Source organism: Mustela nivalis (genome assembly GCF_964662115.1).
Source record: "Mustela nivalis genome assembly, chromosome: 12".
NCBI classification, from domain to species: domain Eukaryota; kingdom Metazoa; phylum Chordata; class Mammalia; order Carnivora; family Mustelidae; genus Mustela; species Mustela nivalis.
The window spans coordinates 45,343,898-45,369,971 of record NC_139031.1 but is presented as its reverse complement, the minus strand read 5'-3'; the positions used below and the strand labels follow the sequence as shown (position 1 = coordinate 45,369,971).

Below are 26,074 nucleotides of genomic sequence, written 5' to 3'. Positions count from 1 at the left end.
GCCGATTCATACCCTAAAGACAGGCAGCAAGGAGTTCCCACACAATTTTCCAAGACACTCCATCTTAGTTGTCTCTCTGACTTGTTATCGAGTCTTTGACAACCTGATGTCAGTTTATTATTCTGTAAAATGATAGGATGGAGGCCATATCCCAGCTTTAAAACTTTGTGAGTATTTTGCTATTTGGGGCAGCTGGTTGTAAAACTAGTTCATATAATGCTCGTTGTTTACTGTAAAACACAAAGGTACCACCTGTTCAGTGCTGATGGTCAGGCCAGGAGCCAGGGAGGAGAATCATAAACTGCGATAAGGCTCCCACCTTATGGTGTTACCAAAACCATGTCATCATCTGGCCAGCAGTTGCGGTGATTCTGCTCCACAGGAACATCGAGGCTCATTACTAATGTTAGAATGAAATATTTAATAGTTTGTCCTGTTCCCTCTGCTTGGCGTATTCTTTGCCCACCACCTGCTGGGCAAAGCCTCAGTCTACCTGCAAGATTCAAGAGACTCCCTCTGGGGAACTGTCAGGGAACTCCTTGCCCGGAAACACAGCTCCTGGGAACATCTGTGCGCTGGATGCAACCCCAGTGTTATTGTTGCGGTCTTCAAAGTGACTGTTTTCATTCTGCTGATTTTTTTTTTATTATCATGCTATTAAGACAAATTCATCCCCAATCCTTTGGAAAATACTAAATTAAAACTTCTCATAACGCCACAACCCAGAGGAAGCACCTCTTGAGTGTATTTTCTTCCAGTTACTTTTTTAATTTTTTTCAAAGATTTTATTTGTTTCTTTGTCAGAGAAAGAGAGAGAGAGAGCGAGCGAGCACAGGTGGGCAGAGTGGCAAGCAGAGAGAGAGAGAGAGAAGCAGGCTCCCGCTGAGCAAGGAGCCCCATGTGGGACTTGATCCCAGGACTCCGGGATCATGACCAGAGCTGAAGGCAGTGGCTCAACCGACTGAGCCACCCAGGTGTCCCCTTCCAGTTATTTTTAAAGCATACATTATGTGTATGAGTTTGTAGGTGTGTTTAAAACCCTGAGATGAAGCTTTATGTTTAATGTTTTTCCACCGGCTGGGTGAGGGATGATGGGGAAGGAGAGGTGAGCTTCCGCCTAACGGTATGACCATTACTGGGTCCCTCTGGAGACCGAGCCCTGAAAAGACTCTGTACAGCACCGAGTCCTGTTGACACACCCTTCCTGCCAGCAAGTCTCCTCTGAGCACTTGCCACTCAGCCCATCCACCATCTCCTCCTTCCAGTTGCGGAAGCCAGAAAACTGGAAGTCATTCTCGGCTCCCTCCCTTCACCCAGTTCATCGGTCTAGTCTGTATCTCTAAGAAACGTTTCAAATCGGAACATCTCTCTTCATCTCTCCTGCCACAGAGCGAAAGCAACACCCTTTCCCCCCATTTCTTGTGCCTGGCCCAGCCCACAGCCTTCTCTTCTCACCTGCCATCTCTCTCCACTCCTGCCCCACAGCGATCTGTTCCCCAACCCACCATAGGATGAACTTTTTTTTAAAAAAAAGTTGAAAGCTTTTTAAAAAGATTTCAAAATATTTCCAAATGAAAGGCTATACCGAGCATCTCCTTCCTCTGTTTAGTACTCTCTGATGAGACAATACCCTCAGGATAAAATCTGATTAAAAGTGCCCTAAAATTCCAGGTGGTGGGTATTATAGAGGGCATGGATTGCATGGAGCACTGGGTGTGGTGAAAAAATAATGAATACTGTTTTTCTGAAAAAAAATAAATTGAAAAAAAAATTTTTTTTAAAGTGCCCTAAAATTAAAAGTGCCTTAAAGCACCTGCCCTCCAAGGTCCTGCCTCTGCCCTTCCTTCCCCTGCGCTCTCTGTCCCCCCATCCCTCCGAAGCAGGCCCTTTCCAGTTCACTGAGCAACATTCTCTCTTCTATCATCCGGTCCCGTCTCCTGTTCTCCCAGCTGCCTGAAAACCCTTCTGGGGATCAGGTTGTTCAAGAACCCACAAGCTTGATGAACCCCCTTTTAGATCAGCTCTTTCTTTGCAGACTTCCAGTGCTCCTGAAGCCACAGCTACGACTTGAGCAGCCACATGAAGCGGAACTCCAGTGGGGTTATCGTCCCTCCCCGCTGCTTTCCTTGTGAGGGTGTGGAAGGGACAATTCCACTGCACGGTGTTTTCACATGAACTAAGTCCACATGAAGCATCTCCGACAGATAAGCTGCACAGCCCAGAGGAAGGCTTCAGTAATAACACCTGTATTATTCTTCCTGCTGAATGATGGCTTGAGATGGCCTGGAGACATTACTGCTGTGGTCTTCTTGAGAAACTGGAATGTGGAGGCTCCATTCCCCAGGGGAATCCCAAGAAGTCTGCATTCTAGAAAATTGCGCTTATGTCCTTGTTCCAAAAACTTAAGGACAGGAGGACATGGGGGAGGGTCCAGGAGATGGGGATAAAGAGAGAACCACAGGTCTAGGCCCTGAGATGAGAATTCTGTATCACCATCTTTATAGTCAAGGAAGTACCTTAAACCTAGGACTATTTAGTGAATACATTTATAGGGTTGCCAGATCTCCTAATGAGGGAAGTCAAGTCAGAAAATGAAGAAACAATTAGCTTGGTTGTTAGATGCAATGGTGGATGTCAGGAATGCCTAGGCATGGTTTAGGGTGCCTCCGGGACACCACTTTGTGAACAATGATATCTCGAAAGGCTGGGTAGTGACCATTCTTCCTGCACTTCTGATCTAGGAGAAAGATAAGGAAGCAGACTCATTCCCATCATCCACAGGGTTTACTCAACCTGTCCCCAGCTATGTAAATGTAGGGGGGGACATCACCTGGGACAACTTTTGCAGAGAAGATGATGCTGGGAATTTAGGGCAGGCCTCAGGTAGCTCACTGGCAGTTCCCTGGATGGTTTCAACCCCTCTGAGCCTCGGCCCTCTGTCCCTGGCGGGAAATCTGTCTCCGTCTGAGTTTGCAGAAGGGTGTGTTTTAATTGAAGGCAGCTGTTCATATCTTCACCCTTGAATATATTCTGAGTTTCTTTTACACTGAAGCCAATTCTCAGGAATTAGATAGAGAGACTGCGGTGGGGGGGGGGGGGCGCGGGGGAGGACATAGAAACAGCCACAGGACAGGACCTGCAGTCTAATAAGGGTCCCAAAAGCCATAAGAGGTCTGGAAGGAAGTGCCTGACATCCCCCAGTTGATCATGATAAGAACACGGGTGCGGTCACCCATGATCCTGGCATAGCTAAGATTACAGGCACCAGGGAGTATTTGGAGGGAGGAAGACAGTTCTTTCCAGTCTCTAGGGGCACAGAGCTATGGCTTTTCAGGAAGAAAAGGTAGAATTTTACCCAATTGCAGGGGCACTTAGCTGTCTTATTTCTGCAATGTAATATTTAATTGAAGGGATCTATAATTTCAGCACAAATCCACATGATTTGTACATACTACGAGTACATACTACATGCAAACTCCTATATAGGTCTTGGGACAAAACATGAATAAGACACAGATGTTTTTAGTGCTTCACATACGTTATAAACTTAAGCCCTGGTTGTATCCTTTCAATAATTACTTACTTCCACAAATATTTATTGAATACATTCATTGTTTTATTTATCTGATGTGCCTATTAGGTATCGAGCAATGAACTAAACTGCAGATGAAGCAGAAAATAGGGTCTTAATCTGTACTCATTTATAGTCTCAGTGAAATACCGTGTAATACAAACAATGATCGTTTTGGAGACTGGTGTTGGATCAGGCAAGAACCATCCAGGCTATTTTGACAAATTAATTATATCTCAGGAATTGCGAGTGACTTGAAAGTGTTAAGCATGTTCACAATCCTGAACAAATGAGCCCTTTGCTTCCAGAATAATATCTCTGCCTCCTTGAGACAATACACAGGAGATGCCACCAGCAAAGTGTGATGTTCTGTCTCTTAACTCCTCAAGGGTGCAGAGCTCTGGAGAGGTCAGAGTCTGCAGCAGCACTTGATGGAGGCTAGAGGGGGGAGGCTTCGAGGAGATCTCAACCTCTTTGACCTCTTGGGATACACAGATTCACTTCCTGGGAGCCAGTATGCCTCCAGCCCAGAACCAAAGCACCATGTCTACTCTCACCAAAGAAGGAATCCTGAGACGGGTTGTGCTATATGGTTCAACTTGTTCTCAGTTGGAGCAGAAACACCCATCAGCCAAACCTTTGACCTCAACAGAATTAGCTCATTTTATCGCAGCTGTCAATGGATTGCTGCTTGAAGTTGTGTGCAAGGACAGAGCATGAGCAGGGAGCTGATGATGTGCTCTTCTTTTGGCAATCAGTCTATGGTGTAGGAGGGCTCATGAACTCAAATGCAGTCTCTCAGGAGCAACCGTTGATAGGGAGAGAGTCTGACGTTATACCACGCGCCTGTCTGCATGTGCACCTGCCTCCCTGACTCAGCAGCCTTCTTTGGCCCTTGCCTCTCAGGGAGATGATGAGCCTGGTTAAATTCACTGAAGCCAATCTGATTTGCATCCTTCCTTTCTACTCTTCATTCAGCCATCAAACTTCCTGTTCCTGAACTCATTAATTGGGATACTCATCCAAATACTTATTTTCAGGCTTTTCAAGCTAGAAAATGCTGTCTTGCTTTCCCAAACCATGGCTACTTCTCTGGTTAGTTATAAGAATTACAGGACTCCTTCATTAGGCAATGACTTCCCCAGGAGAAATGTACTACTCAGACACATCTACATCACCTCGTCACCTCGTAGTTAAGAAGCAGTCGCAACTGCTGCCAAGCAGGACCAGATGCTGAGGATAGTTAGCATTTATATAGGACTATATCACTGAGGAAGTGCTTTCGTATCCATAAATTCATGGGATCCATACAAAAATGGTGTGTGGCAGATGGGTTAGAATATTATTCTTATACCCAGACCCCTTTGATATGTGACTTTGCAGTGCCTCCCATCAGGATATGGAGTCCATCTCCTAACCTTTGCCTTTGGCCTCATCTCTAGTGTCTTACTCTGGCAGCAGAATACAGTAGAAGTGATATTCCACCAACTCCAAGTGTACTGGTCTGCTCAGGCTGTCATAACAAAATACTGTCAGCTGGGTGGCTCAAACAACAGAAATTTATTTTCTCACACTTCTGGAGATAACTGAAGTCCAAGGTCAAGTTGCCATCAGGTTGGTTTCTGATGTGATCTCACTTCCTGGCTTGCAGATAGGTACCTTCACACTGTGTCCCATATGTCCTCTCTGTGGTCCTGTGAAGAGAGGAAGACCTCTGGTGTCTTTGTTTCTTCTTGGAAGGAGCACCGTCCAATCAGATTAAGATCTTCCTTCATGACCTTATTTATTTTTTTTAAAGATTTTTAATATTTATTTATCAGAGAGAGAGAGAGAAAGAGAGAGAACAGTAGGCAGAGGGAAAAGAAGACTCCCCAGTGAGCAGGTAGTCTGACAGAGGACTTAATCCCAGGACCCCAGGATCATAACCTGAGCCAAAAGCAAATGCTTAGCCAACTGAGTAACCGGGCTTCCTTTAATGACCTCATTTAACCTTTATTGCTTCATTATAGTTCCTATCTCCAAATGTAGCTGCACTGGGGATTTAGGGACTCGACATATGAATTTAGGGGGACACAATTCAGTCCAAAAGTAGGCCTCAAGGGGCCTCATAAGCTTGACTCTTTCTTGGGACCTGCCACCTACTTGAAACAAGTCTGGCATAGCTAATTGAAGGAGACACACAACATGAACCAGAAATAAGCTATCTTCTGAGGCCATCTGAGACCAACACAACCACTGGCAACCTGGTCACTGACTGCAAATGCAGGAGGTAGCTAGAATATAACAGAACCACCCAGCTGATCCCAGTCCAAAGTGGTGACCTGTAGAACTGTGCACAAATTAGTTGTCAGTGTTGTAAGCTACTAAATTTGGGCCTGTTTCAAAGGCAGCAAAAGCTTACTGATTTGGCAGGTATCACATTTGTCCCCAGTTTTTTTAAGAGAACTGGAATCGCAAAGAAAGTTATCATGTGAGGTTTTATGGGTAATAAGTTGTAGAGAGTAGAGAATAGTCTTCTGAATTCAAATACTTTGTTTTTTCTACTCCAGGAAAGAGGGACTCGGTCTGGAAACACAGATCTATTGATGTGGGCTTTTCCTAACAAATTGATTTTTCATGGGCTGAACTTTGGAGTGAATAAGTATGTACATGAATGTATGTGTACTGTGTGTGCATGGGTGTGTATGTGTATGTGTGTGTGCATATAGAGACACCTGTATTTCCTCCGAAGGGTACAAGTTGAACATTTATCAGGTTTTTGTTGTTTTGTTTTGTTTTGTCTTATCCCAAGGGAATATCTTTATGGGCTGTGATGAATCCAGGCCCTGCATATTTATGTCAGCCTGCCCAGAACCACCGCTGGGTAGATGGGGGCATGTGCTTCCATCTTCTCCTTTGCCATGGACCTCACAGGGTTTTGTAACACTTTCCATGAAATGCTGGAGACTACTGCAGAAACTGAGGTCAGGAAGAGAGCGGTGCTGCAGAGAAACACTCACTGGGATGGAAGCTGCTTGCTATTTGAGAGGAATGATGGACAAGGGCCTTGAAGAGGGGACTTGACTTGTGGGAACTCCCCACCCAAAGAGGACTTCCTCAGGACTGAGCTCTGTCCCTTCATTGACAGCCATATTCCCCAGATTTCTAATAGCAAAATCTCTGGGTTATTTCTAATATTGTGCTTTTTATGACAACGCAACATAGGATAATTTGAACATACATCATTTCATACCTGTATAAATTTTTCTGTGAAATAAAATCCTGGAAGTAGGCGTGCTGGGTCAAAGAATATGCATTCCACAGTATGTTTATGGACAAGTTTTATAGATGTCATCCAACTGCAACTATAAAGGTGGTATCAATTTACACTTCACCAGCAAAGAATGAACTGACCCTTTCTCCATATCCTCGCCAAGAGAACATTATCTAACTTTTGGGTTTTACCTATGTAATAGGTAAAAAATGACATATATATCAAAGTAATTTCATTTGCATTTCTCTTATTATGAATAGGCTTAGTATCTTTTGGAATATTTAATTTGTATACTTTCATGTGAACTCTCTGTTCCTTTGTCCATTTTTTTCTATCATGGTATTGCTTTAATTGTTCTTTAATCACGAGATATGCTATTCCAGGATCTCTAGCCAGTTTCCTTTTAATTACATTTTTACATGACATTATTGAATGATTGTATTCTCTAACAGTCTTGAGTTATGTTGGTTTTCTGTAGGAATTTTTTTTTTTTAGGATTTATTGCAAATCTCCATTTAGACTATCAATTCCCTAAGTACAGGACCCATGAATTGCATTCACTTCTCATTTGTTCTACTCTAGTGTAAGGCTAAGTAATCATTCATCACCAGTAAGTGTTTGCCTTACTGAATGAGCAAGACCGGAAGAACTGAATGTTGTCTGGAGGGCGGGATGACCGGGATCTCAGCCATCGTGGTCCCTGTGGAAGGTATGTCCTAACTGTCAGGATCTATGAATAACACCTTATTTGGAAAACGGGTCCTTGCAGATTCATAAATTAAGAATCCTAAGAGGAGATCATCCTAGATTATCCAGGTGGGCCCTAAATCCAATAGTGTCCTTGAGACACAGAGGAGGAGCACACTAGGAAAGGAGGAGAGGGCCACAGGAAGAGGGAGGCAGAGATCAGATGCAGCCACAACCGAAGGAACACCTGGAGCCCCCAGAAGCCAGAAGGGGCAGGGAGGGTTCTCTCCTAGAGCCTCCAGAGGAAGTGCAGCCCTGCCAACAATTTGAGTTCAGCCTTTTGGCCTCCCCAACTATGGCAGAATAAGTCTGTGCTGCTATGAGCCACCAACTTGTGATAATTTGTTATGGTAGCCACAGGAAATGGAACCTTCTCTCCTTTGGTCTGCTCTCTGCCACATTCGGGACGTGTGTGTTACTCAAGCCAGCTGTGAGACAGGAAGAGAGAGGACTGAAGGACACAGAAAAGTCCAAGAGAGGAGGGAACATGTAGGGCTGGCCGTGGAGAGTGAGAAGAGAGAGGAAGAGAGGAAAGAGGAGGAGAAAAACTAAAGCAAAAGGGAAAAATGAGGTGAGGCTGAGTTGGCCTCTGCTCAGACACTCACCTTTCTCCTCATCCTTTCTCTAGTCTCTCCTGCCCTCTCTCAGCATCTCCCGGCTCCCTCAGGCATTCTGCCACACTAAGCAAGGTCGTGTTTGTGATGCTTAGATTTTCTGTCTCGTCTCATGTTCTGGTTGCAATCTGTGGGCACCAGTGAGAGGGTTAGAAGTTTGAGCAGAGGCACATGCTCCCCCAGAAAGTGCCCCCTCCACCAGCCCACAGTGACTATAGCGCTCCATGCTGTCATTCAGGGGTTCCTGAGACCAGGCACGGCCCTCCATGCCCCAGGGTTCAAGCAACTGCTCCAAATGCTTGTGTGGCACGCTGTCCTGCCCACCCTACCTTCCCCCTAACAGAAGTGAGTGAAACAAAGGGAGGAACCCAGAATTGCAAATTGTGCAGTTCCAGATTTTCCAAAGGCGGGGTGGAGATTGTGATTATTTTTGCGGTTTACAGTCTGGATTGCCTGAGAGGTTTTAGTTGTCTCTGTGCTGCCTCTAGTGGTCACTGGAAGTAGTGTTCCCCTAAAAGACACTGTCCACAAATTCCTCACCCTGTTTTTAAAAATTTCTCTGGGTTTTTATTTAGGAATTTTATTTAGGATTTTTTTACATAAAAAATTATTTAAAAGTATTTTCAGAATCAATTCCATTTTGCTTCTTTTCCCATTATTTTAAGAAATCATTTTTAAATTTACACAAGGTAAAAATCCCCCTCTTTTGCTGCACAGTTCTATAAGTTTTAAGAAATTTTGCATGCTATAACAACCATCACAGTCAGGATACAGTTCCTTCACTCCAAAAAATTCCCCCCTGTGGAAACTTTGTAATCAAAAACTTCCCCTCACCCTTAAATCTTGTTTCTATCCTTACACTGTTGTTCCTTTCAGAATTTCATACAACACTTTTTGAGCCTTGCTTCTTTCACTCAGCATAATATATTTGATTGGCATAATGCATCCATGTTGTTGAAAGTATCAGTAGTTCTTTCCTTTTTATTCCTCAGTAGTGTTTCATTTAATGGATGTACAACTGTTTGTTTATTCATTTACCCAAAGTAAATATATTTAGGTTGTTTTGTGTCATTATGAATCACACTGCCACAATTATTTGAATACAGTTTTAAATTTGAATACTGAGCATAAGTTTTCATGTCTCTAAGGTAAATACATAAGAGTATAATTACTACATTATATGGTATGTGTATGTTTGACTTTACAAAGAATTAACAAGTTGTTTTCCAGAGTAGCTATACCATTTTCATTCCTATCAGTAATGTATGAGAGTTCTACAGCCTCACCAGGACTTGGAATCATTAGTTTCTTTTTTTTTTTTTAATTAAACATTTTAAGATTTGAGGGAGGAACAAGATGGCAGAGGACTAGGAGACCTAAATTTCATCCTGTCCTAGGAGTTCAGCTAGATAGTTATCAAACCATTCTGAAACCTATAAACTCAACAGGAGATTGAAGAGAAGCAGAGCAGCAATTCTAGCAACAGAAAAGTGACCACTTTCTGGAAGGTAGGACGTGGGGAGAAGTGAATCCAAAGTGACGGGAATATAGACTACGGAGGGGAGGGGTCGGCTCCTGGCAAGCAGTAGAGCAGGGGAGCACCAAATCAGAACTTTAAGAAGTCAGCTCCACTGAGGGACATCGCTCCAGAGGTTGAGTAGGGGTGGAGTCCTTGCTGAGACAGTGTGGTCTCGGGTCCCTTGGGGTCACAGAAAGAGTGTCTGAGGGTGGGAGAGCCCCCAGGTATCCGAGCAGAGAAGCCAGGGGCAGACATAAAGCTGAGGAGTGAGCTCTCAGCTTGGAGTTACCTTAAATTGTGATCTGAGGCACAGTCGAACCACGGCTAGTTGAGCAGGGACCCCACAAGTGGCAGATCTGGGGAGACCCACCTTCATCTGCCAGAAGAGCAGAGCAGCAGGGATCTGCTGGGTTTGGAGACTCTAAATGGGGCCATACACCAGAGACAGAAATGCTCAGTCACAGGCTGGGTGAGCTTGGAGTGCGGCTTGAGAACAGGGAGATGGGAGGATTGACTGCTTTTCTCTGAGGGCGCACTGAACAGTGGGGCCCTGAGCTCTCAGCATCTCTGGGCAAAGACTGGGAGGCAGCCATTTTTATTCCCGTCCTCCAGAGCTCTATGGAAAAGCATTCAGGGAACAAAAGCTCCAGAGAGCGAACCCGAGCAGATTACTTAGCCCGACCCCTGGCAAAGGCAGTGCAGTTCCGTCTAGGGCAAAGATATTTGAGGATCACTGCAACAAACCCCTCCCCCAGAAGATCAGCAAGAACATCCAGCCAAGACCAAGTTTACCGATCAATGAGAACAGCAAAAAACCAGTGCTAGGGGGACACAGCACACCAGAATGCATGGCTTTTTTTCCCCATAATTCTTTAGTCTTTCAAAGTTGATTTTTTAAAGTTTTTGTTATTTTTTTCTTTTTCTATTTTTTGTAATGTTCCCTCTTTCATATTTAACTATTTTACCTTATCAATACCTTTTTAAATATCTTTATTAGTTTTCATTTTTCAGTCACATTCTACCCCCACATTTTATTTAAACTTGTTTTTGATATACATATAAGTTTTTCTTTCTTTAAAGTTTTGGGATACATTTTCTTCTAACAGACAAAAAAATATGCTAAATCTAGTGTACAGCATTATTCTAGTCTCCAGCCTGATCACATTCTCTTCTTTTTTTTTTTCTCTTTTTCAATCAACTGCTTATCTTAATCAATTCCTTTTTTAAAATCTTTTTTAATTTTCATGGTTAGAGTCATCTTCCATCCCTCCATTGTGTTTACCCATGGGTAAACACTTCATATATATAAACACTTCATATATATCTATATTTATATATATATTTATATATGTAAAAATACATATATATGTATTTATATACATATATGTATATAAATATAGATATATATGAAGTGTATTTATTTCCATCACTCATATATCTATATGTCTATATAGATGTATTTATTTCCATCACTCATATATCTATATGTCTATATAGATATATGAGTGATGGAAATAAATATATATATATATTTTTTAATTTATTTCAAATTTTGGGAGCTAATTTCTTCTAACACACCAAAGTCAATCAAGTGTGTGGCTCTGTCCTACTCACCAGCACAATCATATTTCTTTTTTCTTTCCTCTCCCTCCAGTTTTGGGTCTCTTCTGATTTGGTCAGTGTATATTTTTCTGGGGTCGTTGTTACCCTTTAGCATTTTGTTCTCTCATTCATCTATTCTTCACCGAACAAAATGACATGGCATAAAAACTCACCTCAAAAAAAGAACAAGAGGCAGTACCAACTGCTGGGGTCTAATCATTACAAACATTAGTAAGATGTCAGATCTAGAGTTCAGAATGACAATTATAAAGATGATAGCTGGACTTGAGAAAAGCATAAAAGATACTAGAGAATCCCTTTCTGGAGAAATAAAAGAACGAAAATCTAACCAAGTTGAAATTTAAAAAGCTATTAACAAGGTCCAGTATAAAATGGAGACTCTTACTGCTAGGAAAAATGAAGCAGAAGAGAAAATTAATGATATAGAAGACCAAATGACAGAGAATAAAGAACTGAGCAAAACAGAGATAATCAACTACTGGACCACAAGGGTATAATTTGAGAGATAAATGATACCATAAGATGAAACAATATTAGAATATTTGGGATCCCAGAAGCAGAAGAAAGAGAGAGGGATCAGATGGTATATTGGAACAAATTATAGCAGAGAACTTCCCTAATTTGGGGAAGGGAACAAGCACCAAAATCCAGGAGGCACAGAGAATCCCCCTCAAAATCAATAAAAATAGGTCCACACCCCATCATCTACTAGTAAAATTTATAAGTCTCAGTGAGAAAGAGAAAATTCTGAAAGCAGCTCAGGACAAGAGGTCTGTAACACAATACGGTAGAAATATTAGACTGGCAGAAGACCTATCCACAGATACTTGACAAGCCAGAAAGGACTTCCTGCGCCCAGCATCTGAAGGGGGCTCTTCTTGCCTGGGCTGGGGACAGTCACTCAGGGGGGCGTTAGACTCACACCAGTTAGTTTCCTGCCTCTGCCTCGACCCAAAGGTCTTACAGGAAGACAATAAATAAATAGAACACCGAGATTTTATTTTGCAGTCTGCCCAGTTCAGGTCTCTTAGAGAGGGGAGAAAAGTCCACACTGTGAGGGGGTGGGGTGAATGGTCATCAGGTCAGGTCACTAAACGATATCAGAGCACTAAACGATAAAAATATGCAGCCAAGAATACTATATACAGCTAGGCTATCATTGAAAATAGAAGGAGAGATTAAAAGCTTCCAAGACAATAAAAACTAAAAGAATTTGTAAACACCAAACCAGCCCTACAGGCTTAGAAGACCCCTAGAGGGGGTCTTCTAAACAAAGAGAGAGCCTAAAAGTAACATAGACCAGAAAGGAACAGAGAAAACATACAGTAACAGTCATGTTACAGGCAATACAATGGCACCGAATTCATATCTTTCAAAGATTACCCTGAATATAAATGGACTAAAAGCCCCAGTTAAGACACAGGGTAGCAAAATGGATTAAAAAAAAAAAAAAAAAAAAAGACCGGGAACCTGGGTGGCTCAGTGGGTTAAGCCTCTGCCTTTGGCTCAGGTTATGATTTCAGGATCCTGGGATTGAGTCCCACATCAAGCTCTCTGCTCAGCGCGGAGTCTGCTTCCTCCTCTCTCTCTGCCTGCTTCTCTGCATACCTGTGATCTCTGTCTGTCAAATAAATAAATAAAATCTTAAAAAAAAAAAAGACCCATCAATATACTGTCTACAAGAAACTCATTTTAGACCCAAAGACACCTCCAGATTTAAAGTGAGGGTGTGAAAAACAATTTATCATGCTAATGGACATCAAAAGAAAGCTGAGGTGGTAATCCTTATATCAGATGAATTAGATTTTAAGCCAAAGATTATAATAAGAAATGAGGAAGGACACTATAACATACTTAAAGGGTCTGTCCAAAAAGAAGATAAACAACAATTTTAAATATCTATGCCCTTAACATGGGAGCAGCCAACTAGATAAACAAATTAATAACAAAATCAAAGAAACACATTGATAATAATACAATAATAGTAAGGGACTTCAACACCCCCTCAATGAAATGGACAGTTCATCTAAGCAAAAGACCAACAAGGAAATAAAGGGCTTAAATGACACACTGGACCAGACGGACATCACAGATATATTCAGAACATTCCATCCCAAAGCAACAGAATACATATTCTTTCCTACTGCACATGGAACATTCTCCAGAATAGATCACATTCTGGGTCAGAAATCAGGTCTCGGCTGGTACCAAAAGATTGGGATCATTCCCTGCGTATTTTGAGACCATAACACTTTGAAAGTAGAACTCAACCACAAGAGGAAAGTTGGAAAGAACTCAAATACATGGAAGCTAAGTATCATTCTATTAAAGAATGAATGGGTCAACCAGGAAATTAAAGAATTTTAAAAATTCATGGAAACAAATGAAAATGAAGATGCAAATGTTCAAAATCTTTGGCATACAGCAAAGGCACTCTTGAGAGGAAAGTATATAGCAATATAAGCCTTTCTCAAGAAACAAGAAAGGTCTCAAATATACAACCTAACGCTACCTCTGAAGGAACTGGGGAAAGAACAGTAAAGAAAGCTTAAACCCAGCAGGAGAAGAGAAATAATAATGATCAGAGCAGAAAGCAATGAAATAGAAAGCAAAAGAATAGTAGAAGAGATCAATGAAACTAGGAGTTGGTTCTTTGAAAGAATTAAGATTGATAAACCCCTGACCAGACTTATTAAAAAGAAAAGAGAAAGGAGATAAAAATCATGAATGAAATTAATCAATCAATTAATTAATTAATCATGAATGAAAGAGGAAAAATCACAAACAACACCAAATTAAATTGTGAATGAAAGAGGAGAAATCACAACTAACACCAAAAAAATACAAACACTTACAAGTACATATTATGAGCAACTATATGCTAGCACATTTGACAATCTGGTAGAAATGGATGCATTCCTAGAGACATATAAACTACCAAAACTGAACCAGGAAGAAATAGAAAACTGAATAGACCCATAACCAGTAAGAAGATTGAAGCAGTCATCAAAAATCTCCCAACAAACAAGAGCCCAGGTCCAGATAGCTTCCCAGGGGTATTCTATCAAACATTTAAAGAAGAATTAATACCTATTCTCCTGAAACTCTTCCAAAAAAGAGAAATGGAAGGAAAACTTCCAAATGCATTTGATGAGGCCAGCATTATCTTGATCCCAAAACCAGACAAAGAGCCCACCAAAAAAGAATTACAGACCAGTATCCTTGATGAACATGGATGCAAAAATTCTCACAAAATACTAGCCAAGAGGATCCAACAGTACATTAAAAGGACTATTCACCATGACCAAGTGGGATTTATTCCTGGGCTGCAAGGTTGGTTCAACATCTGCCAATCAATGTGATACAATACATTAATAAAAGAAAGAACAAGAACCATATGATCCTCTCAACAGATGCTGAAAAAGCATTTGACAAAGTACAGCATCCTTTCTTAATCAAAACTCTTCACAGTGTACAGATAGAGAGTACATTCCTCAATATCATCAAAGTCATATATGAAAAACCCACAGCAAATATCATTCTCAATGGAGAAAAACTGAGAGCTTTTCCCCTAAGGTCAGGAACATGGCAGGGCTGTCCACTATCACCACTGCTATTCAATATAATACTAGAAGTCATAGCCTCAAAAATCAGACAACAAAAAGAAATAAAATGCATCCACATAAGCAAAGAAGAAGTCAAACTCTCACTCTTTGAAGATGATATGATACCATATGTGGAAAACCCAAAAATATTCCACTCCAAAACTGCTAGAACTCATACAGGAATTCAGTAAAATATCAGGATAGAAAATTGATGCACAGAAATCAGTTGCATTTCTATACATCAAAGGGAAGACAGAAGAAAGAGAGATTAAGTAGTCAATCCCATTTACAATTGCACCCAAAACCATAAGATACCAAGGAATAAACCTAACCAAAGAGGCAAAGAACCTATACTCAGAAAACTAAAGAGTATTCATGAAAGAAATTGAGGAAGACACAAAGAAATGGAAAAATATTCCATGATCATTGATTGGAAGAACAAATATTGTGAAAATGTCTATGCTACCTAGACCAATCTACAGGTTTAAAGCAATCTCTATCAAAATACCATCAACTTTTTTCAAAGAAATGGAACAAATAGTCCTCAAATTTATATGGAATCAGAAAAGACCCCGAATAACCAGAGGAGTGTTGAAAAAGAAAACCAAAGCTGGTGGCTTCACAATTCTGGACTTCAAGCTCTACTACAAAGCTGTAATCATCAAGACAGTATGGTACTGGCACAAAAACAGATACATAGATCAATGGAACACAATAGAGAGCCCAGAAATAGATGCTCAACTCTATAGTCAACTAATCTTTGACTAATTTTTGTCCAATGGAAAAAAGTCTATTCAACAAACGGTGTTGGAAAAATTGGGCAGCAGAAGAATGAAACTGGACCATTTCCTTACACCACACACAAAAATAGACTTACATGGATGAAAGACCTCAGTGTCAGACAGGAATCCATCAAAATCCTGGAGGAGAACAGTGGCAGCAACCTCTTTGACCTCAGCCACAGAAACTTCTTCCTAGAAACATTGCCAAAGGCAAGGGAAGCAAGGGTAAAAAATGAACTATTGGGACTTCAAGATCAAAAGCTTTTGCAGAGCAAAGGATACACTGAACAAAACCAAAGACAACTGACAGAATGGGAGAAGATATTGCAAATGACATATCAGATAAAGGGCTAGTATCCAAAATCTATAAAGAACTTATCAAACTCAACACCCAAAGAACAAATAATCCAATCAAGAAATGGGTAGAGGACATGGACAGACATTTCTGCAAAGAAGACATCCAAATTACCAATAGACACATGAAAAAGTGCTCAACCTCACTTGACATCAGGGAAATACAAATTGAAACCACAGTGAGATACCACCTCATACCAGTCAGAATGGCTAAAATTAATCAGTCAGGAAACAATAGGTGTTAGCAAGGATGTGGAGAAAGGGGAACCCTCCTACACTGCTGGTGGGAATGCAAGGTGGTGCAGCCACTCTGGAAAACAATTTGGGCATGTGCACCCAAATTTTTATGGCAGCAATGTCCACAATAGCCAAACTATGGAAAGAACCTAGATGCCTATTAACAGATGAATGGATAAAGAAGATGTGATATATACATATACAATGGAATACTATGAAGCCATCAAAAAAAATCCCCAAATCTTGCCATTTGCAATGACGTGGATGGAACTAGAGGGTATTGTGCTAAGTGAAATAAGTCAATTGGAGAAAGACAATTATCATATGATCTCACTGATATGAGGAATTTGAGAAACAAGACAGAAGATCATAGGGGGAAGGAAGGGAGAAATGAAACAAGATAAAACCAGAGAAAGGGACAAACCATAAGAGACTCTTAATCTCAGGAAACAAACTGAGGATTGCTATAGGGGTGGAGGGTGCAAGGGATGGGGCGGCTGGGTGGTGGACATCGGGGAGGGTATGTGCTAGGGTAAGAAAAAATAATAATTAATTATAAAAAATAATAAGCATTTGAAAGAAATGAAAAAATAAATAAAAACATTTATAAGGTATGTAAGGGTATCTCATTGTGTTTTTTATTTGGGTTTCCCTAATGACTAGCAATGTTGAGCCTTTTTAAAGTGCTTATTTACTCTCCGTATGTCTTCTTGGGTGAAGTGTCTGTTCAAATCATTTGCCTATCTATTCAGGGTTTGCTTTCTTATTATTGAAATTTGAAAGCAATTTATATATTGTGGCTATGATTTCTTTGTCAGATATATGATTTACAGATATTTTCTCCCAATCTGTAGCTTGTCTTAACAGTGTCTTTCACAGAACAAAAGTATAGTAAGTTTTAAAATCAGGCAGCATGAGCCTTCCAATCTTGTTTTTCTTTCACAAAATCATTTTGTCTATTCTAGTTTCTTTGAATTTTCATACAAAGTTTTACATGCAAAACTCTTCATATAAATAGTTATATGGTCAATAACTAAAAAGAGTCCTGCTGGGACTTTTTATTGTGGTTGTGATAAATCCATATATCAATTTGGGGAGAATTAACCTTTTAATATTTTGTCTTCCTGTAAACAAACACAAAATATCTCTTCTTTATTCCTCTCTGATTTCTTTCTTCAGTGTTTTATAGTCTTTAACACAGAGATTATACAAATATTTTATTATATTTCTACCTATTTCATTTTTTGTAGCCATTATAAGTGGTTTTTTTAAAATTTTGACTTCCAATTGTTGCTAGAATATTAAAATATGATTGATTTTTAAAATATTGACCTTATAGCCTATGCCTTTTTTCAACTCATTTATTAGTTGTAGGAGTTATTTCTTTTAATATACATTCTTTGAGTTTACTATGTAGAAAACCATGTTGCCTGCAAGCAGTAATAATTTTCTTACTTCTTTTCCAGTATATGTAGGTTTTATTTCTTTTCCTTGCATTATTGCACTGATATATTACACTGACTAGGACTTCTACTATGCCGCTAAGTAGGACTGGTGAGAATCTTGTGTCAGTCTTGAACTAGTTCTGATCTTACAACAAAGGTGTTCAGTTTTCATTATGCATAATTTATAATGTATAATTATGCATAATTTAGCTTTAAATTCTTAGTAGATACCTTTTTATCCACCATAAATAACTTAAGAATTGACTTAAAATATGCTATTTTATATTTATACATATATTTACCATTTCCAATGCTTTTTATTATTTTTTTGTAGGGCTGGGTTTTCATCTGGCAGCATTCCCTTTAGCCCCACTCTAATAAAAATTGTAAGTGGAGATCTAGAAAAAGGGAAAAAAGAGAAAGGAACAACTTTTATTTATTTGACAATATCCCCATTTCACAATTTAAGCTGCCCCAAAAGGCAGCTGGGGGTAGATTTTAATCTGACTGACCTAGCTGTATAGGAGGGCAAACATCTGATTACTAGACACCTGCTCTTCTTTTCCTCCTAGGAATTACCCTTCTCCCCTTTGAAGCCCCAGGCCCCAACCCATTCCTTAGCTCAGCGTGATGTATCAGCCTCAATTGCCTGGCTTGTTCTTGAGTCCCATGTCTTTGAGCTCTCATATATATGTAATTAAATTTTTGTTTTTCTCCTGTTAATCTGTCTCATGTCAATTTATCAGATCAGCCACAAAACCTAGATGGAAAGAAGGGAAAAGTTTTTCTCCTCTACACCATCATTTTAGAAAAATATTTTCACTGGACATAGAATTCTAATGTCTAGTTATGGGTTGCTGGGGTTTGGGGTTTCTTGGTTTATTTTTTGAGTTTTTTCCTTTTAGCATTTTAAAGACACCATTTCATTATACCTTGCCTTACATTTTTTAAAAATTATTTTTTAAAATTATGGTAAATATGCATAACATTAACTTTACCATTTTAAACATTTTTACATGTACAGTTCAGTGGCATTAAGCACATTTACACTGTTGTGAGAGCATCACCACCAGCCCTCCTACTGAAGTTCTCTGCATAGCACTTATCATCATCTGATATTTTTGTTCATCTTTAGTTTATTATCTGTCTCTCCCACCAGAATGTGAGTGCACTAGGGATAGGACTTTGCCCTATTCACTGCTGTATCTCAAGTGTCTAGAACATGATCTGGTCCATAGTGAGTATTCAGCAAGTACACGTTGAATGAAGGAAAACATAGCAAGAAAACAAGCAAAAACACTACTCTCTTATATAATTTAAGGAAGGTGATTTATAACGACAGAATTTTGAAGTGTCTTTGAGTGTATGAAGGAATGTGAGATCATCTGGGTTATCAGTGTTTTTTTTTCTCTGAGCACATCTAAAGGACACGACCCAAGACAAGACTGTGAACCTCAACTGTAAAGGATGCCCTTGCTAGGGAGAATATCAGAAGGGGGAGGGAGAAGAACCCAGTTTAGAGTTTGTGGTTTGAGAAATCCTTCCAGGTAATAAGCCTTTTCTAGGGAAACATGTTCATGCCTCTCTTTTCCTGACCTCCTTCCTCTCTTACTCGCAAAACCCCTTTGAAAAATATGGACCTGATCTCAACTACTTCCTTTTAGAGACAGTGACCCCAAAAGGTTAAAGATTTGCCCAAAGTCAAGCAGTTAATGGCAGAGCTGAATTAGAACGCAGTATCCTGACACCATTCTATAGATTCAAATAAGGAGCAAAGAGAGCACAGATTGTCAAGGCCCACGTCTCTGGAAAAGAGTTCTGTAGTGATTAATACAGGGAATCTGGAGCCAGATCATCCAGGGCTAAAATCCTATCTGTGCAATCCTAAACGACTTATTAACCTCCTTCATTTCCTCATATGTAAGTTCTGGATTCACTTGAATATCCAATGGCCAGCTAAAACTCTGCACATCAGAACTAAATGCTCTATTTTCCCTCACCCCAAAATCAGCTCATCCTCCTCCGTTCCCAATTTTATTAAATGCCAGTCTTGTGCCCCCAGAAATCAATGGCTGATACTTGGCAATACCTTTCTTCCTCGACCTCCCTCACCCTAACACCGAGGCTGACCACATCTGCACCCTAAATGCCTTGCCAATCAAATCACATTTCATTCACTCCCACGTCCCTCCCCTGGTGTCAGGCTGTCATCACCTTTTCTCCTGCACGACTACAAGTTGACTAATTTCCTTTGTTGTCAATGGTCTTGCCCCCTCCCATCATTTTTCCGCACAGTAACAGCATAATCCATCTAACATACTTGTCGGGTCATGACACTATACTCTCTGATCCCACGTTTGTTTCCTGTCCTTAAGCATGGCTTTGACGAGCAGCCCAAACTTTCTTTCCAAGCTCACGTTTCATTATCTCCATGCTTGTGTTCTCAGTTTCTCCATATTGAAAAGTTCTCAGTCCTTTGAAAACATCTTGTGTATCCTACCCTTTGGACATTCTTCATGCTTCATGTTTTCTTCTGAGACTGTTCTTGACCTTTTTTTTTTGTGGCTAACTCATACTTTTTGATATCAGTTCATCCAGAGAGTCTTGTGTGACCCCCAGCTTCTCCTTAGGCCCCCCACACAATCTGTGCTTCCATGACAGCCTGTCCTTCCCCATCACCACCTCATACCCTAACTATTGATCTGTCTACACCTTCACCTCTGTAAGTCCATGGACCGTGCCTCATACGTGCACTGTTGTACCTCAGGAGCCCAGCAATGCCAAGCACATAAGGGCTGCTTGACAAATGTTAGCTATTCTCATCATCGTCCCTATCATGATTGAATAAACTCATGGTTTTCATAAAACGCTAAGCATGATGTACAGTTGACGGTCGCAAATCATAGTTTTGACTACTTAATATTCTCCCTCATTTTTTTTTCACCAAAATTTAACGTTTCTGAGCACATCTGTTATAATAGAACTCAAGGCAAAATACAATGACATCTCTTTGCTTTCTTATCATTAAATAACGAGTAAAAACATCCACATGTATACATGGCATTTTCTCCCCAAATTCACTGATATTCTTGAGGAGGAGCAAAAAACTTCCTGGGAGTTCTCTTGTACTTGTTGACTCAATCTAGTAAAGGTCAGAGATTAATTTATGTGTTTAAAAAATTCTTTCTGTGAACAAATCATTTAAACTTCAACCACACCCTAACTATCCCAAGAACAGAAACATTCTTAGTTGATAAACAGCTGGTAACAGGCATCCTTATCTTCCCTAATTCTCTTCTTTGAAATACACTGAATGGCAAAGGTCTTATAAGTATCGTTCCTCCTTCTATAAAGTTGGGAGAGGCAAGTTAATTATGATTGAGTTTTAAGATAATATAAGATCACACACACTAAGGGACTCCATTTAAAATAATGACTCTCTGAAGCAGGAAAAAAAATCAGCTAAACTGTTCAGCAAAATTGTTTCATTAGACTAATTCTAGAAATATACTGAAGACAAATAATTTTGTTTCTATGGGGGATAAAAACTTGAAAAGAACATTAAGTTTCCTTCTGGATAAATTTTAGAAGGAATTGTTGATTTGGGATTTATAGTGAATGTCATAGTGGGGTTTTTTTTTTCCTAATTAGCAAAATCAAATGAGAACAACACATCAAAAAGCCATTTCTAGGGTGCCTGGGTGGCTCAGTGGGTTAAAGCCTCTGCCTTTGACTCAGGTCATGATCCCAGGGTCCTGGGATTGAGCCCTGCATTGGGCTCTCTGCTTGGCGGGGAGCCCGCTTCCTCCTCTCTCTCTCTCTCTCTGCCTAACTCTCCAACTCCTTGTGATCTCCGTCTGTCAAATAAATAAATAAAATCTTTTTTAAAAAGCCATTTCTAGGGGCGCCTGGGTGGCTCAGTGGTTTAAACCTCTGCCTTCAGCTCAGGTCATGATCTCAGGGTCCTGGGATCGAGCCCCACATCGGGCTCTCTGCTCAGCGGGGACCCTGCTTCCCCCTCTCTCTCTGCCTGCCTCTCTGCCTACTTGTGATCTCTCTCTATCAAATAAATAAATAAAAATCTTTAAAAAAAAGCCATTTCTATAAAAAACTCATTTAGTTTCTTTCACAAGAAAAAATAACATGCTGAATATTAATATTATATTTTTTATTAATTTGATTCCATGAAGTAAGATTAGATAGACACGTGGTCTTGTTCTCTCACACCTGGCATTCTTAGCAATTAAAGTATTTCTATGGTAAAATCTGAACTTCTGTATTTCAATATTCCCAGGAAACATTACTTATCAAAGATGTATATTTGTAGATATGTCCCAATGTAATAAACTGTAAGTTAAGAAAATATACTAAGCTTAGACGGCTTACGAATAGAAATTATTGTTTATTGCCAAAATACTCTACAAAAAGATTTGCCAACAATATTCTTCAACTCAGAAATAAGTGTTTGTATCAGTGTTTCAAAGGGCTGAAAAATGAAGGGGAAAGACGGAAGATTTGAAATAAAATTGAAGGTAAATTTATAAACAAATAAAAATGGTTTGACTTTACAATGTAAACTAATGGAAAAATACAATTTACTTTGCCAGACACTGATTTCTATAGGGGATAGTATAAAATCTAATAAAAGGAATGTGCAATTCTTTATTTAGCAGTTATCTATTTGGAAGATTTTGCCTCTCCATAAAAGAAACAACTTTAGTCAGGGTAAAATATAAACAGACTAGCCAACATTAGCTAAATTAGTACATAGAAATGCCACCAATGGTAATTAAGCTAATCATTTATTTCTACCTTATCTCATTTCACAAAGAGTGTTGAAAAGCTTATAAAAATAACAAAAAAACGATAAAGTAAATATTCAGATACCCAAAACAAAAGAAACGATAGCTTCATAGTAAGTTTACCTGTAAATGTTTTAATAAATGTTTTAAACTTAAAATTTTAAACTTAATAAACATTTTCTAATCTATTTGATAATTGATTACCAAAAAGAAAAAGAAAAGCCTGCAATCTCCAGACAGAATTGCAGGGGTGAGCTGCTTGGGCAGAGGAGGGGTTGTGTTTATACTCCCTAAAATATCTCTAGAATAACTAAAAAATGTGAACCTAATTAACTCAGATTGCCACAGACAAATTCTCATATGGTAAAATATGCATAATTCTATACATTTGAATTAAATAGAAAAACATTTCTCTCATTGCTTAAAATGTTGGGCATATTTTAAAAGAATATAATTTGATAGGGTCTTGAATTATTAACCCCCTTAAAGCACAGAGTCCTCAAACTCTGGGCACCCATGTATCTTGGTTTAGCTTAAGAATGGGGACCATATCTTGTTTTCTATGTTCCTACAGCAGTGTAGGGCCTCAATAATATTAACTGAGTGCATGATTTAACAAATTAACAATACTTACGATCTCTGAGGATGACGAGGAGGACAACTAACATCTTTAGCCAACTGAGACTGAATGAGACAGTTATCAGATTGAATATGATGTGTTATGCTTGTTTGTGCATTTCTCAGGGTCTAAAGCACATAGAAATCTTTCTAAAGTCATGATGATCTGGAAAACCCCAACATTATAGTGAGGGGTCCAGATAGAAGCATTATTCACCTAAAAGGAAGATTTTACAATCTCCACTTTTGCAGATAAGGAGATCCAGGCCTAATCGAGTCACTTTCCTAATCAACATAGGTAATTAACATTATCAGTGGCAATGATACCCTGTTTCCCAGTCCAGGGTTCTTTCCACCACACTGGCAGCTTTTGTAATTTAATTAGAGAGATGATCAAATAAGAAACCAAGCACGTTGGTTTGTACCGTTTGTTTTTACTTGATTTCTTTTTTAAATTCAAGATGCATTGAAACTGGAAAACAGGGAGATGCTGGGAAGCTCCTGGAAGCCACTGGGGCAGGAAGGTAAATGAAACTGACCTTTACTCCCTCAGGGCAGCAGGAGGGGAGTGGATCTGGAGGACTCAGATTTGTCTTTGACAGGGTCTCACTCAGTCAGTTGTTGTTGGTTAAGGATACTGTCGATGTTGACACAGCCAAAGAGATTTGGACAGAATATTATGTCCAAAAGTTCATTTATCAACTAGATAACAAACTCTTGGACAGATTTCTGGAGTAAAAACGTTGCACGGAATGCAGTCCGTATTCCAAGTAAGTGCTTTTGCAGTAACACTCGCAAACCGTTATAGCCCATGGGCGCTCCCTCTTCACAACAGCTAAGCAACATCATCATGCTGGCGCAATCGAATCATTGCTGATCAAAATAAGTGTTAGCAAAACAAAAGATCAATTATAGGACCAGTAAGCCCTAATGAAGAAAAATGTACTTTATTGTATAGTAATAGTTGTCTCCAAGTATCATTTCTCACTAAACTACAGAGTTAAGTTTTTAGGGTCTCAGTGAATTCAGATAAGGCACTGTGCACACACACACACACACACGCACACGCATGCACATACATACCATGTACATAAGCATACAGTTGGTTCTTGGTAGTCACAGTAGTTATGGTCTATAAGGTCACCATGAACGCTGGACTGGCATATACTGACCCCTTCCTCCTTAGGGAAATACAGGGGCAAGTTTCTAGGTGCCTCTGGGCATACTTTCTTGAACTGATCAGGGCATAACCTTGTTTTCCTGTGATTCTGTGTAAACACATTTTATTTACTATATATTCTTGCTTCATTAATATTGAACTCAGGACCAACATCACTATTAACTCACACCTGAATGAAGCTTACCTGACACATGGATTTTCTCTGGAGGGCACGTCATCGTCCCACACACGCTCGGGCACACTAGACAGCACTTCAGATACTTGGAGGTCATTAGAAACAGCAAATTCATCAACAAAAAACACATAAGGAGGCACTAAATAGACCATGAAAAGGACACTGGTTGACCGGATGAGAGCTGAAATAAGGAGTCAGCATGTTGTCCTGTTCAGCTCAGCGGGGAAGAAAGTGCAACTGTATCAGGGACTCCAGTTTTTCACTGCTCTCTGCCTACCTATGAATGACTGCCAAAGTGCCCCAAAGATGGACTGGGGGCGGGGGGACAAATAAATCTGGGCAAACAGGTGGATTCACAAATACAGATTCTGTGAATAATGAGGACCGACTGGACACATAAACTACATGTGTGTCTGTATGTATTCACGTGGGCATTTCTCTGATGGTCAAGTAAGCTCAGTCCAGTGTGGTTGGCAGTTGTGACTGTTTGCAACCACGAAGTTGTTTCCATAACGTAACCAGACCATGTGATTCCTACACAGCAGTATGAATATGTAGGTAGCCCCGTGTTCGGGGTGGGAGATGCGGAGGGCAGCCCTAATTTTCCCATCCTTCTTATTTCGGCAGCATTAGAACTGGACCTTTTCTTGAGCCTTTCCACCACCACCCTACTTCTCTTTGTTATGCTTGAATGAGATAATAGTAAGGTTCCTATTTTGTTGAAAACAGAAGGAAATTGGAAACTTGGAAACCTCCCCTATCTCTTGGGAGGAGGGAAGAGTGTGAGCCTACAGCTTCACCCTTGCCCTTCGGTCAAGAGCAAGCAGGCCTCTTGTGTTACTTGGCACGAATCCATGTAGAGAGGAAGGGGTATATATTTCATATCTATTCATTGCCTGGCTCTCCTATTTTCTGTGTGATCAGCATCTGTAAGATGATAATAGTAGTGTCCACATCGTGGTAGTGCCATGAGAAGTAGACATAATTTTGGTGAAAGACTTTGCATTTTGTTCTCATTATCATTAACAGCAACAGTAATCATTGTCATACTAAACATGGAGAATATAGCAAATTCAGCCCCAAAAGAGATGCAGAGGCAGTTTCACAAAATAAACATCTTGCCGGTCATGCTAGATTCCACTAATTTGAAGTACAGCACAGCTGGTATGCGTCCCTAGAGAACCTTGTCATTATAAGCAGAACTACTTTCTCCAACAGGCTTGGGCACCAATCACTCCAGGCTGTCCCAGCTGTCCCCTGTCCCCAGAGCATGTGTAGTTGCCCCACCCTCTGCAGAGCTCTGGTGTTCAAGGTCCATGTAAATGATTCCACAAGAGAGGACTGGTCTTAGCTGAAGGCCAAGGGAAGGAGAGCTCAGTTCTACTGAGGCTTCTGTGCCCCTCCTGTCTGTGCTTCACTCTTCTTGGTTTTGCTGTACCTTCTGCCTCCCCATCCCAGCTAGTGATTCTTTTCTGCTACGACTATAGCCTAAAGAATAGTAGAAAATTTTGAGGCTAAGGCATTGTGATAGGAAAAGACAGTTACCTGA

The 26,074-nt window shown here is 40.1% G+C and overlaps 1 long non-coding RNA gene across 1 annotated transcript in view; it reads right to left on the bottom strand.

Moving 5' to 3' along the window:
* LOC309845206 overlaps positions 1–26,074 on the bottom strand; it is a 95,446-nt gene that overhangs the window by 40,090 nt on the left and 29,282 nt on the right. Inside the window, exons 3-6 of the long non-coding RNA XR_014301098.1 lie at positions 18,053–18,148; positions 15,810–15,906; positions 8,177–8,313; positions 5,144–5,265 (exon numbers count right to left, since the gene is read on the bottom strand). This is a non-coding gene — a long non-coding RNA (uncharacterized lncRNA). The remainder of the gene's footprint in view (positions 1–5,143; positions 5,266–8,176; positions 8,314–15,809; positions 15,907–18,052; positions 18,149–26,074) is intronic.